The 15,039-nt window shown below is 37.6% G+C and overlaps 1 protein-coding gene and 1 pseudogene across 5 annotated transcripts in view; both read left to right on the forward strand.

Annotated features, from left to right (window-relative positions):
- ATG10 (autophagy related 10) overlaps positions 1-15,039 on the forward strand; it is a 409,500-nt gene that overhangs the window by 86,705 nt on the left and 307,756 nt on the right. The gene's annotated exons all lie outside the window — the stretch shown is intronic.
- LOC130457950 (dnaJ homolog subfamily A member 1-like) overlaps positions 7,108-15,039 on the forward strand; it is a 29,983-nt pseudogene continuing 22,051 nt past the window's right edge.

Here is a 15,039-nt window from a genome sequence, read left to right on the forward strand (position 1 = left end):
CTTTAATAAAATTATTAATCATTTCTATGATTTGCTCTTTAACCGATTTTCTAGAATTCTATTTTTTAATTTACAGTTAATTTTTGATTTGCCTCTCCATGTACCCTTACTAATTATTATTTTCATTGCATTGTAGTCTGAGAAGGTTGCATTTATTATTTCTGCTCTTTTGTACTCTGTTTTCATGCCCTAGTACATGATCTATTTTTGTGAATGTACCATGTGCTGCTGAAAAGGTGTATTCCTTTTTTCCTTATTTATTTTCCTTCACATGTCTACTAACTCTATTTTTTTATGTTTTCATTCACTTCTCTTACCTCTTTCTTATTTATTTTTTTGGTTTGATTTATCTAGTTCGGATAGAGGAAGGTTCAGGTCTACAGCTAGTATAGTTTTTCTATCTTTCATCCTTGAGCTCCTCTAGTTTCTCCTTTAGAAATTTGGATGCTATGCCATTTGGTGCATACATGTTGAGTACAGATATTTCCTCACTGTCTATAAGGCCTTTTATCAGGATGTAATTACCTTCTTTATCTCTTTTAACTAGATTTATTTTTACTTTGGCTTTGTCAGATAGCATGATTGTGACTCATGCCTTCTTTTTTTCAGTTGATACTGAATAGATTTGGATCCGTTTACTTACGTTTACTGTATGTGTGTCTACCTTCCTCAGGTGTATTTCTTGTAGATAGCATATGGTATGGTTTTGGTTTCTAACCCACTCTGCTATTTACTTGTGTTTTTTGGGTGAGTTCATTCCATTCTCATTTAGCGTTATGATTACCAGCTGTGTATTTCCCAGCATTTTGATTTCCATTTCTCGTCCCTTCCTTTTTCTTTACTATTTCCTACTACAACAGTGTTTGGTTTTTAATCAGTCCCCCTAATTCCCACCCTTATTTTACTTCCCTTTCTACCCCCTCCCTTCTTATTCCCCTCTTATTTTCTTTACAGTCTCATTAAACTACCCCCTCAACCTCTACCTCCCTTGTATTGCTTCCCTTCCCACCAGTTTGTTACCCTTCTACTTCCCTATAGGGTGCAAATCAATTCTCTGCCCCAGTGTATTTGTTTGTTTTTCCCTCTTTGCATCAATTTTAATGCATGTAAGAATTGAGTATTTCCTATCTCCAACCTCTTTACTCTTTGAATGTATTGATGCCCCCCCCCCCCCACCCCTCCTGCCATGGGCTTCTTTGTGACATATAAATTTACCCCATTTTTTTCTTTTCCCATAACTCTTGTTGATATACATACACACACATAGATTCATCTTTCATCTCTTTTTGCATCATTTTTAAGTTGATTAATTTTGACTTTCAAGATACTATTTTCTGTTTCCAGATGATTTAGTTAGGTTTTTAAGTTCTTCTCGCAGTTTTCCTCAGCTTCTCTTAATTGTGTTTTGAATTGCATTTTGAGTTCTTCCAAAGCCTGTGTTCAGTTCACTAGAGTTTCTGTGTTTTTCCTTGGTGTTCCTTGAGCCTCCTCTTATATTTGCTCTTTGTTCATTGCCTGGATAGAAGCTGCTGATTGTAATTTCTTTTTGCTTTTTCTGTTGTTTGCTCATATTTGCCTCTTCTTTTCCCCCTGTAGTTGCCTGTAGTCTTGTTCCTCTCATTATGTCCTGGATCTCTGGGTTTGGCTTTTCTGTTAATCTTCACCCTTGGAGCTGTGAAGATTGGATTTAGCTACCTCCCGATTGTAACAATGATACACTCTCTTTCACAGACTCAGGAATGTCTTGTAGTACTTTACATTGCTCCACCCTACTTAGTCTAACACTGTTAGGAATGTCTGCACCTATATTTAAGAATTAAGTATTTAGGAAAATGGCCTTTGATAGACATGTGCAGAAACATCTGACAGACCCCTGGTCTGCCCTAAGTCAAACTAAGCTACCATTGGTACAGATGAGATGCAAGAATGTGATGTGAAACAGTCTGTATAGGGCATGTCACTTCCTCTCTTCACCCTTTTTCCCCCAGAGAGGTGGATCTGACTGGTGACTTCCTGTGAGCAGGCCTGGGTGCCAGTTCAATTCTGGAACTCAAGACTGGAGGATCTGAGCTCCCTCAGACTGTTTCCTTGAGATGGTCACATAGTTAGTGATAATACTGACTTCCCTTTCCCTTGGCTCTCAAGGGAGGCCCCCTTGGCCAAGGCCTTTAACTCCTGACTATCTCAACCTGAGCAGGAGCAGTTTTAATTAACTCTTTACCTCTCTCTCTCTTTCTTAAAAATTTTCCTCTATATTAATTAAAATCACCATAATTTCCAGCTGACTTGGGTATTTTATTATTTGGGATATCCTATGGCGACCAATAATTAAATATAGTTTAGGTCAGAATGCCAAAATTATCCTTTACAGAGCTTAGCAAGACTCTCAGGGCAGTCGATGGGGGAGGGGTGTTGGAGCTTGAGTTTCCCTGCTCTCTGAAGGCTTGATAAGATTAAGCTCAACCGAGTTGAACTTGCAGAACTGGATGTTCCCTGATGGCAAAAGCTTGGGGGTGGTGTGAGGGGGGCAATATGGAGTGTTTCAGCTGTGATTGGGCTGCCTTCTTTCAGGTTCTCCTCCAGCTGTCTCCCCATCCCCTGTTTTCAAAGCCCTGAGCCTGGCACAGCTTTGCCTGCAATGTACTCCCTCTAGACTAGTGCCCTCACCTGCCCAGAGATTCCAGCCACTGCTGGAGGTTCAGTACTGTAGGTGGGTTATGGGTCCTGGGACCTCCCTTCTTCCTTCCCCTTAAACCCGAATGTTCTCGAATTGAGGCTTTTGGGAGGTGTTTGTAATTTTTAAGTTGAGTCCAGCAGGAGCATTTCTTAGCTCTGTCCTGTTTTTAGATTTGATTTTCAGTCCCCTAGGAACATTTAGTTTGTAATTGGTAAGGAAGGGTTTTCAGAGGTCTGAACTTTCACTGCCTCTATGCCTATTGACTTTGCCTCTGGCAGCAATATTTCATGATGAACAACTGTGAATGGTCTGGTTATTCCGAGCAATATGCAGTGATCTAAGAGAATCCCAGAGACCCATGATAAAAAAATGCTGTTGGCCCTCTGAGAAAGAACTGATGACATCTGAATGGAGATTGAAACATACCATATTTCATTTTCCTTCTTCTTTTTAAATTTGAGGTCTCTTCCATAAATGATTAATATGGAAAAATGTTTTAGATGATTACATATGTAAAATTATATCAGATTGTTTAATATCTCAAAGAATCAGGAGGGCTGGAGGTCAGAAGAAGGGAAATAATTTGGAACTTAAACTTAATAAAAATGAATTTAAAAATTGTTTTTACACGTAATGGGACAAATAAAATACAAAAAATAGAATACTTATTTTCATGTTTATTATATTGTGAAAGAAAACATATCACTCATAGTAGAGAAAAATACATGGAGAAAATAAAGTAAAGAATGATAGTCTTCAATATGCATTCAGATTTCATCAGTTACTTCTATAGCAGCAGTGGATAACCTTTGTTGTCATGGATCCTTAGGAGTTGTCTTGGATCCTTGTATTGCTGATAATAATTAAGTCATTCACAGTTGATCTTTGTACTTTATCTTACATTGTACAATGTTTTCCTGGTTCTGGTCACTTCACTTTGCATCACTTCATATAAGTCGTTCTAGGTTTTTGTTTTGTTTTGTTGTTTATTAACGTGTTTTTAATTTCTTATGGCATAATAGTATTCCATTACAACCAATTTGAAATTATAATTGCTACCTTTTTTTTTTTAACTTTTGGCTGAAGCATAGTAGATTCTGTTCCAGACCTTTACCTTTTGTCTGTGGGTCTCTCCTTGATTTAAATGTGTTACTTGTAGACAATATATTGTGGAAATCTGGCTTTTAATCCATTCTGCTATCCTCTTCTGTTTTATGGGTGAGTTCATCCTTTTCACATTCATAGTTACGATTACTTTTTTCACATCTGTAATAGATGATATTTTAGGGTGTATATTTGATGGATACTAATATATCAGGTAGTTATCTTTCTTTTGCCTAACCACCTCCCTTTTGTACCTCCCTCTTCAGAAGCCTTTCAGCTTCCCTTCCCCCCTTCTTCAGTCTCCCTCAAGTCTCTCAATGAGAGCTATGAGGTTTCAATGAAATAGTTCTTAATTTTCTTTGTCAAACAAGTGGTTTATTTGGGAAAGACAGGACAAAGGTGGAGGATTAAGGTAAGAGGGTTAGGGTTTTCCCTATTATCTACAGTGAGTGTTAGGATGTTGGATATTGAGTGAAATGGCAATTCAGTCACTAGCATGAAACAGAGCCAATCAGAGAGAGATATAAAGACTATTGTCCTTCTTTTCTTCTGCCTTCAAATCAGCCAGGTCACCTCCAACTTGATTATCCCAAGTTCCAGAGATAAACTCAGTTTCTTCCTTCAGGGTCAACACCATCAGCCTAAAGACCTCAAATCCAGTCAAGCAGTTGATTCTTGCCTCTAACTGTTTCCTAGTTACATTCCAAATGGAATCTTCATTTGACTGACAGATGATCAATCTCCAGCTTCTGTTCTTTGCATGCATGCCTCTTCTACACCTCCCTCTTATTTTTCTCTTCCTCTCCTTTCAGCCTTTCCCTATTTACAAATATTTTTGTTTCTAACTATCACCTCCTTGAGTTCATTTTCTCTTTTATCTATATCCCTTTTTTCTTATATTCCCTCTCTTCCTTACTTCCTCATAAGCTAAGATGGGTTTCTATAGCTGTGTGTCCCTTTGAGCCATTTCTGATGAGAGTAAGTTTCAGATACTGCTTTCTACCTTCTTCTCTCCCCTTCCCCCTCCCATTGATTCTTCTATGCCTCCTCATGTGAGATAATTTGCCTCAAATTTCCTCTTTTCACTGTGTATTCCTTTCTTAACCCTTGATTTTGTTTTACTTTTTTTATATCATCTCAACATATTCAACTTAACTCCCTTTTCTCTATCCATGTTTGCTCCTATTACTGATAAAGTTAGTGTATAAAATTCTTAATATCTTCCATACCTCAAGTATTCTAAGTAATTTAGTGCCCTTAGGTACTTCAACTATCATAGATATAATCAATATCTTAGTTTTACCTTCCTTAGTAATTGTGGAAAGGAAACTAGACTGACAATTGTTGGGGGAAGGAACAACTGGGAGTGGCAGTTGGGTCTTGTGACTAGCACTTCCTTCCTGCTGTGCTTCTCTTCCTTCCTGGCATTGGAGGAGGGAGGAGCTCATTCAGCCCAGTCTAGAGTGGCATGCCTCTTCTTGGTTCAGCCCGAAGATTCAGGCCCAATCACTTCTGAAGGTTAGAACTGTTCTTGTTTGCTTTCTGTCTACTGCTAAGATTCTGAATTAGACAAAGCGAGGACTGATATAGAATAGACGGGAGTGGGAGAAACCCTCCGCCATCCTGTGGGGCCTGGCTTCAGCTCTGAAGCTGAGGAAAAACTCCAATCCCAACTGGTTATTAAACTTTATATTATTTGAATTCGCAGTCAGATAAGTGGACTATCTTTTCTGGGCATAGAGGGAGCTGAATATCAGTTCACAGTTATTCAACAACAAACAGTCCTTATCGGACCCCTGCTGCTTCCTCTCGGCAGGGGGCATCTCTCTCCTTTGCTTCACCGAGTAATAGTCCCTCTCCCCCCTCAACTCCTCTATACCCTGCTACAGACCTCACTTTATCCCCCAGTTTTTAATTTTCTCAGTCTTTTCCCAATAAATATAACATAATTAAATCAGTTTAACCCTGTTGTTTTTCCTTGATTACCTTAAACATCTTAAGTACCTTAATTATCTCTTGTATCATTTCCCATGAAGGAATATGATTAGTTTAACTCCATTGTGTCCCTTGAGTTTTTTCTTTTCTTCTTACCGTTTTATGCTTCTCTTGAATTTTAAAATTGATGGCAAAATTTTCTTTTTAGCTCTGGTCATTTCATCAGGAATTCTTGGAAGTCCTCTATTTCATTAAATGGATATTTTTTCTCCTGGAATATTATGAGTTTCACTGGATAGGTGATTCTTAGTTGTAGTCCAAATCCTTTGTCTTTTACAGTATCATATTGAAATTCTTTAGGTTCTTTAATGTAGAAACTGCTAGGTCTTGTGTAATCCTGGTCGTGGCTCTATGATATTTCAATTTTTTTTTTCTGGCTGTTGGCAATATTTTCTCCTTGGATGGAGTTCTGCAATTTGGTGATAAAAGCCCTGGGATTGTTTAATTTGAGATCTCTTTCATTAAGTGACCTGTGGATTATTTAAATTTCTACTTCTCCCTCTTATTAGAGAACATTAGGGCAGTTCTCCCCAATAATTTCTTGCAATATTATTTCCAGTGTCTTTTTTTTGACTGTGGCTTTTAGGCAGTCCAATGATTCTTAGATTATCTCTCCTGGATCTTTTATCTAGGTCAGTTGTTTTTTCAGTGAGATATTTTAGACTTCTAATTTTTCATTCTTTTGAATTGTTCCTGCTGTCATAGGGTGTATTAGTGTTCTTTTGTCCAAGTAAAATTTGGGGGAAGCCATTTTCTTCTTTGAGGATTTGAATATTCTTTTTCAGATTTACTTTCCTGTATTTCTCTTTTTAAGAATATATTTTTGCTCTAAGCTGTTGACTTTTCCCATCATTTCTAATTTTTCCTCTAAGTTTCTTACTATTTGTTTTTTCATCCTTTTTTGGAGCTCTTTCAGGAGTTCATTTTGACCTGACAATCCTTTCACATTTGCTTTTGAGGGTTTGCACATTTCCATTTAGGCATTGCTGTCCTTTTCTGAGCTTGTATTTTGTTCTTCTCTTTTGCTGAAATAACGTTCCAGGGTCAGGCCTTTTCTCTGCCTTTTGCTCATCTTGGGGGACCTTTGTTTGATGATTTTGCCTGTATGTTAAGCCTCAGCTCCACTTCTGGAATGGAAAGAGTCCTGCCTCTGAGTTCCTCCAAGTGCTGCATGCAGTAAATTTAGCTAGATTACATACCTCATCTGACAACTTCCTCTGGTATTATAAGCATCAGGGTTGTTCTTTCTGTTGAGGGTTCTCTAAGATGTGCTTGTACCAGATTACTTCTCAGTGTGCATTTGTACTAGGCCAATCCTCAAGCACTTCAGCATGTTCTTGTACCAGCTGCTTCATACACTGCTGATTCCACTGCTCTCACCTCTTACTCCAGCAAGGTGGGTTCTTCCTGCTGCCCCTCTACATTTTGTTTGGCTGGAACCCTGCTTCATACTGTCTTCTGTTGGTTCTCTTGCTCCAAAATTCTTCTTGATTTTTTTTTCTTTTTGTGGTTGTTTGGATGTGGGTCTGGGCAAGCTAGGAATATTCCTTACTCCCCCTTCTTGAACATAGAGAACTCTATGTCCTAATTGCACTGTTACTCTCTTAACCTTTAAAAGAGATCCAAAGATTCAAGAGCTGGAGAGGCATAGATTGGGCACAGAACAGAGAGGGAGTAAATTCAGAGAGATTTAATCCCCGGAGAGTCTTCAGCAATTGTATATCCTCCAGAGAACTCTGCTTCCCCAAAGTATGAGCTATTTAGTAGGCTAGCTTAGGAACTACACAATACATGTGAGGAGGAACAGAGTGGCAGTGGTGAATTCACAGAGGAATTCCTGGGTCAAATGAGAGGATCTTAGATCAGTTCAAGTAGGGAACTATGAAACCTAAAACCAAGGAACAATAATATATCAGTTATGATGAGGAGCAAAATAAGAGCTTGGCTTTTACTGATGATATAATGTTATGTGTACTGTGCAGGACTAGGTAATGATAGTCTACTTAGACCAAAAGACACAAAAGGGAAGCCATGGGTAGGGATATGAGCTATTATTGAGGTTAATTGAGAAGCTCACCACATTGAATGTGGCCTTTTGTGATTCCTGAAATTCACAATTGTGCCTCAGGTTACAATTCTATCTTCTTTACCTGTTTTTAAAATCTGATGGTTTTTTAAAAAATGAATTCTCTGTGCAACCTCTTTCATCTATTTTAATATCTCTTCCTCATCAGAATAATATCTGCTTATATTTTTAGAATTTCATTATTGAAATTAGTATTCACTGTAGATTGACTTCCCTTCAAAATATTGGTCCATCAGATAGCACATTAGTCATTTCTTCCTCTTTCTCCCCCCCCCCCCCATTTTCCACATAATGGGAAAGATGATCCTGACCTAACTCTGACCAGACTTACTAGCTTAATTAAAGAATTGGTCATTTGTCCCATTATTATTTTTAAGACTCTGTAGCAGGTGGGAATGTGCTTATTTATGTGCCCAATTTAATCATCTAGGCTTATTCTTGGTATATCTTGCCTTACTAGATTGTAAACCCTGTAAAGACTTCCTGTGGATTAATAATAAATGTTAAATCAATAAAATATCTCTGGAAAAATTGCTATAGAAATGAGAAATGCTGAATCTTTTGATTTAGAATGACATGAAATGGTATGCAAGAGAAGGAATTGGGATGCATTCTTTTTTTAAAACTCGTACTTTCTGTCTTAGAATCAGTACTAAGTATTGGTTCTAAGGCAAAAGAGAAGTAAGAGTGAGGCAATTGGGGTTAAGTGACTTGCCAAGGGTCACACCTCTAGGAGTTATTTGAGATCAGATTTGAACTCATGACTTCCCATCTCCAGGCCTGTGGTGATGCATTCTTAATAAATGATTACTTTTTTAATTATGTGGATCTCTCTCCTTTATAAATGGATTCTTTTGCTTCTGAAGCACTGATGTTATTAAATAGGATTAGAAAAAATAGCTCATTTGTTTATTATTTGAAGAAACTATGTAGATTATCTACTCCAATTCCTTAATTTTATAGATGAGGAAACCAAAGCCCATATGCAAAGAGACTTGCCTACAGTGATATAGGTAAGAAAAAACAGAATAAGTATTTGAGTACAGTTATTCTGACTTTAAACTTAGTACTCTTTTAAAATATATGCCATATTGTCCTTTGTGTTTGAAGATAATTTATCACCCAATGGGCAGCCTACTGGTGCCCAAGGCCTCCTTGACTTTGACACAGATGACAGACTTAAAAACAAATTTAAAAATATTTTCTAAAGGGGTTTTTCCCCTAAATATTATCATTGTCCCAAGATGATGATGATAACTTTTATAAAACATTTTCTATGGGCAGGGTGATTTATAGTTATTATTTCATTGCATCCTCATAATGCAGGAGGTAGGTGCTATTATTATCCCCATTTTACAGATGAGGGAACTGAGGCAAACAGAAGCTAAATGGCTTGTCTAGGGTCATACTTGCCTAGTAAGTGTCTGAGGCTGGATTTAAACTTGTGTCTTTCTGACTCCAGATCTTATGCTATATCTACTACACCATCTAGTTGCCAAGAATATCAACTGGTGAACAGTGTGAAAACAAGTTGACATTGGAGCCTATTCTAGATCTATAAATGAATGGTTATATACATATTTCTTTATGGTCATGTGTACATATACATACATACATATATATATATATATCACATTTGGCTTCTATAGTATTTTCCTCAGTAACATCATCCATGTGCCTGAATAAGAAAGGCAAGCCATGAATAACCAATGAGATCCTGGAATAAATTACAGATAGTAAAGCCAGATGTCCAAAAATATGCCACTTCTTTCTGTTCCAATCCATAATTTGGGTGTTATATCAGCCAAAGATCTTTATTGATTTTCTAGAGCAGCAGGTGACACTGGTCCCAAAATCAAATGTGAGTTCAGATGTGGCCTCAGATACTAGCTGATCCTGGCCTAGTCACTTAACTTGTGTTTGCTTCAGTTTCCTCAACTGTAAAATATAGGTTATTATTGCACCTACCTCTAAGATTGTTGTGAGGATCAAATGAGTTAATAATTATGAAGAACTTAGCCCAATACCTGTATATAGTAGGTACTACACAGATGCTTATTCTCTTCCTATCTTCTCCTCTAGGGCAGGATACTACAACTATGTTTTTCACTCTCCATTGTTTCACTTACAACCTAAATTTTCATAGGCCTCTGTCAGAAAAATATTTTCACATAATCAAATTAGATTGTAACTATTCAATGCCTGAAAACTTAATAACTTCCATAAATCTATTTTAAAATAAATCCAAACTATCCATTTATCTCACTTATTTTTACATTAGCCTATTTATATATTAATGCTCTTTAGCTAGCGAAGGTAGATTATTTCATTTTAATGTCTCATATTTGTATGTATAGATATCTATTATATATTATCTTTTCTATTATTGAGAAATTTCAGTTCATTAAACAAGATAGACATTATCCAGTGGTCTCTGTGGACTGAAGATATTGTATGAAATTAACAAGTAAATTTGTGTGTGAAAAACTTTTTTTAATTGTATGATTATTTTTTTCCTTATCTCTTTTAAAAAAAATAATTTATTTAGTCAATTTAGAACATTATTCCTTGGTTACAAGAATCACATTATTTCCTTCCCTCCCCTCCACCCCACCTTCCCACAGCTGGTGCAATTTCATTGGGTATTAAATGTGTCGTTGATCAGAACACATTTCCATGTTGGTGTTTGCATTAGGATGTTCATTTAGAGTCTACATCCCCAGCCATATCCCCTCAATCCATGTATTCAAGCAGTTATTTTTCTTCTGTGTTTCTACTCTTAACAGTTTTTCCTCTGAATGTGGATAATATTTTCTCTTGTAGATTCCTCCAAGTTGTTTGGATCACTGAATTGCCACTAATAGAGAAGTCCATTACATTCATTTGTACCTCAGTGTATCAGTCTCTGTGTACAATGTTCTCCTGGTTCTTCTCCTTTCACTCTGCATCAATTCCTGGAGGTCATTCCAGTTCCCATTAAATTCCTCCACTTTATTATTCCTTTGAGCACAGTAGTATTCCATCACCAACATATACTACAATTTGTTCAGCCATTCCTCAATTGAAGGGCATCCCCTCATTTTCCAAATTGTTGCCACCACAAAGAGCGCAGCTATGAATATTTTTGTACATGTCTTTTTCCTTATTATATGATTATTTTTTATTACAATTAAAAAATGCCTCATCAGCTTTCCAAAAAAACCCAGTAAGAAGCAGAGGGTTGAAGCTGCTGCTGTCCAAGTTCCACACATACGAACTCTCCCCCTATGTTCCCAATCTTTCACTCACTGTACTTTTTTTTTAGTTTGTTTTTTAAATTAATTTATAATATTTTTCCATGGTTACATGAATCATGTTTCTTCCTTCCCCTCCTTCTACCCCCCTCCCATAGCCAATGAGCAGTTCCACTGGGTTTTACATGTGTCATTGATCAAGACCATTTCCATATTATTAATATTTGCACCAGGGTGATCATTTAGAGTCTATATCCCCAATCATATCCCCATCAACCCATGTGATCAAGAAGTTGTTTTTCTTCTGTATTTCTATTTGCACAGTTCTTTCTCTGAATGTGGATAGTGTTCTTTCTCCTAAGTCCATTAGAATTTTTCTGGATTGCATTACTGCTAGTAGAGAAGTCCATTACAAACAATTGTGCCACAGTGGATCAGTCTCTGTGTACAATGTTTTCCTGGTTCTGCTCCTCTCACTCTGCATCACTTCCTGGAGGTTGTTCCAGTCTCCATGGAATTGCTCCACTTTATTTATTCCTTTTAGCACAATAGTATTCCATCACCAACATATACCACAATTTGTTTAGCTCTTCCACAATCGAAGGACATCATCTGATTTTCCAATTTTTTTGCCACCACAAAGAGTGAGGCTATAAATATTTTTATACAAGTCTTTTTCCTTATTATCTCTTTAGGGTATAGATCCAGGAGTGGTATGGCTGGATCAAAGGGTAGGCAGTCTTTTAATGCCCTTTGGGCATATACTCACTGTACTTTTTAAAAAAGTTTTTACCTTTAACATTTTTTTCACTTAAGTGATTTAACAATTTCCTTTTCTAAAAGCACCTATTATTAGCCAAAAGTAGCAATTCTTAGATCAGCGAGGTGGGGGGTCACCACCAAGTGAAAATGAGTTTATAAAAATAAGCAGAGGATTTGATACTGAATCCCTTTTTACCTTCATGGGGCTGGTAAGAAACAGAGAACCACTGGGTTTCAGTGTGGTGGTCCCCTTTCTCCTCTCCTACTACATGTGGGCATTTAACTTGAAATGTTGATTACCATAAGCATTACTCCCCAGCTATAGAAAATGGTGAAGGTGAAATAGAAAGGTAAATCAGTGTGACACTATTATTTTTTTTAAACAATATTTTATTTGGTCATTTCAAAACATTATTCATTGGAGACAAAGATCATTTTCTTTTCCTCCCCCCATCCCCCATAGCTGACGTGCGATTCCACTGTGTTTCACATGTGTTCTTGATTCGAACCTATTTCCATGTTGTTGGTATTTGCATTAGAGTGTTCATTTAGAGTCTATCCTCGGTCATATCCCCTCAACCCCTGTAGTCAAGCAGTTGCTTTTCATTGGTGTTTTTACTCCCACAGTTTGTCCTGCTTGTGGATAGTGTTTTTTCTCCTAGATACCTGAAGATTGTTCAGGGACATTGCATTGACACTAATGGAGAATTCCATTACATTCGATTGTACCACAGTGTATCAGTCTCTGTGTACAACGTTTTCCTGGTTCTGCTCCTTTCGCTCTGCATCACTTCCTGCAGGTTGTTCCAGTCTCCATGGAATTCCTCCACTTTATTATTCCTTTGAGCACAATAGTATTCTATCACCAACATATACCACAGTTTGTTCAGCCATTCTCCAATTGAAGGGCATCCCCTCATTTTCCAATTTTTGGCCACCACAAAGAGCGTAGCTATGAATATTCTAGTACAAGTCTTTTTCCTTATTATCTTTTTGGGGTACAAACCCAGCAGTGCTATGGCTGGATCAAAGGGCAGACAGTCTTATAGTGCCCTTTGGGCATAGTTCCAAATTGCCCTCCAGAATAACTGGATCAATTCACAACCCCACTAGCAATGAATTAAAGTCCCTACTTTGCCACATCCCCTCCAGCATTCATTACTTTACTTTGCTGTCATGTTAGCCAATCTACTAGGTGTGAGATGATACCTCAGAGTTGTTTTGATTTGCATTTTTCTGATTATTAGAGATTTAGAGCACTTTTTCATGTGCTTATTAATAGTTTTGATTTCTTTGGCTGAGAACTTCCTGTTCATGTCCCTTGCCCATTTATCAATTATCCCCTCTTAACCCCCCTTGGTTTTCCCCTCTCCCGTTCCCTGTTGGGTAAGATAGAATTCAAGATCCCAATGGATCTGGATGCTCTTCCCTCTCAGAGTTGATTTCACTGAGAGTAAGGTTTAAGTAAAAACTCTCTTCCTCTCCTTCTTATAGGAGTTTTCTTCCCCTCCCCTTCCCATGTGTATCTTTGTGTGAGAAAGATTATTCTATTTAGTTCCCCCCACCCCCATTTCTTAGAGTATATCTTAGTACCATCAATGATTCCCCCCTCCCTTTTTCTTTCCATCCTCCCCTTTCTTTATATCATCTTGATGCCCCAAATGTTCCCTATGCGTTATTCTTTTTACTACTCTAATGATGCCTATAGTTTTTGAGAGTTATACATTACATTTTCCCCACATATTAATATATATATAAATTGATATAAATGTAGTCCTTATAGAAGAGAGTTTGAATAAAAGAAAAAGATAACATTTTTCTTCTTTTCCCTTTCCTTCATATTTACCTTTTCAGGAATTCCATGCTCTTTGTTTTTCGATATTGAACTTTCCACAGAGCTCTGGTCTTTTCTTTGCAAAATCTTGGAAGTCTTCTATTTTGTTTTAATGCCCATAATTTCCCCTGGAAGCATATAGTCAGTTTTGATGGATAGTTGATTCTTGGTTGAAGACCCAGCTATCTTGTCTTTCTGAAAATCATGTTCCATGCCTTACGATCATTCAGAGTTGAAATTGCAAGGTCTTGTATGACTCTGATTGGCATTCCTTTATATCTAAATTGTCTGTTTTTGGCTTCTTGTAAGATTTTTTCTTTTGCTTGAAAGCTTTGGAATTTGGCAATTACATTCCTGGGAGTTGTCTTTTGGGGATTTAGTGTTGAGGGTGTTCTGTGAACGCTTTCAATGCCTGTATTGCCACCTTGTTCTAGAATCTTTGGCCAATTTTCTTTGATGATATCTTGTATTATGATGTCGAGATTGGTATTCATTTCTGGATTTTCTGGTAGGCCAATTATTCTCAGATTGTCTCTCCTTCCTCTATTTTCCAGGTCTATCTCCTTGTCAGTGAGATATTTTATGTTCTCTTCTAATTTCTTGATCTTTTGGCTTTGCTTTATTAATTCTTGCTCTTTTGCAAGATCATTGTCTTCCAGTTGCCTGATTCTGACCTTTAAAGCCTGGTTTTCCTTTTCAGTTTGGTCAAGCTGTTTCTGTAGTTGCGTTTTTTTCGTGCTTCAGATTGTTGAGTTTTTTTTTTTTGCATTATTTCCCACTTTTCCCGCCAGAAGGCTTCCATCTTTTTCATAATTTCTGATTTAAATTCTTCAAGAGTTTGTGGAGAGTTTCCATTTCCTTTGGAAGGTTTCAGAGCATTTGCTTGTGTTTCCTCTTCTATCTCCTGTATTTTGTATTTTTGCTCCATAAAATGTGTCCAAAGTTACCCCCCTCTTCTTGCTTTTTCTTGGTGTTTGGAGGCTTTTGTACTTCTGTACTGTTTGCCATCTCTATCTGAGTGAGGAGGATTGGCTCTTAGTGTCTCTGTCTTATGGTCTGAGGCTTTAGCCCCAGGCAAATTGTCTGTTCTTTGCAGCTGCTCTGTCTTCCTGGGGAAGCCCAGGGTCTGCCCTTCCCTGCCTGCCAGCGTTTTGGGTGTTACTGCTTTCAGTTCCCTCCAGTTGCTTCTCCGCTGCCTTACTTCCATGCTCTGAGCCTGGCACAGCACGTCCGCAAGGTACCTCAGTGCCTTTGCCGGCCCTGAAGTTTCTGTTCTTTCAGAAGACCCTGGGGTCCTGGCCTCCCTGAGCTCTTAGGGCTCCTGATGGGATTAAGTTCAGTTGGGTTA

Source organism: Monodelphis domestica, chromosome 3 (assembly GCF_027887165.1).
Source record: "Monodelphis domestica isolate mMonDom1 chromosome 3, mMonDom1.pri, whole genome shotgun sequence".
Lineage (NCBI taxonomy): Eukaryota > Metazoa > Chordata > Mammalia > Didelphimorphia > Didelphidae > Monodelphis > Monodelphis domestica.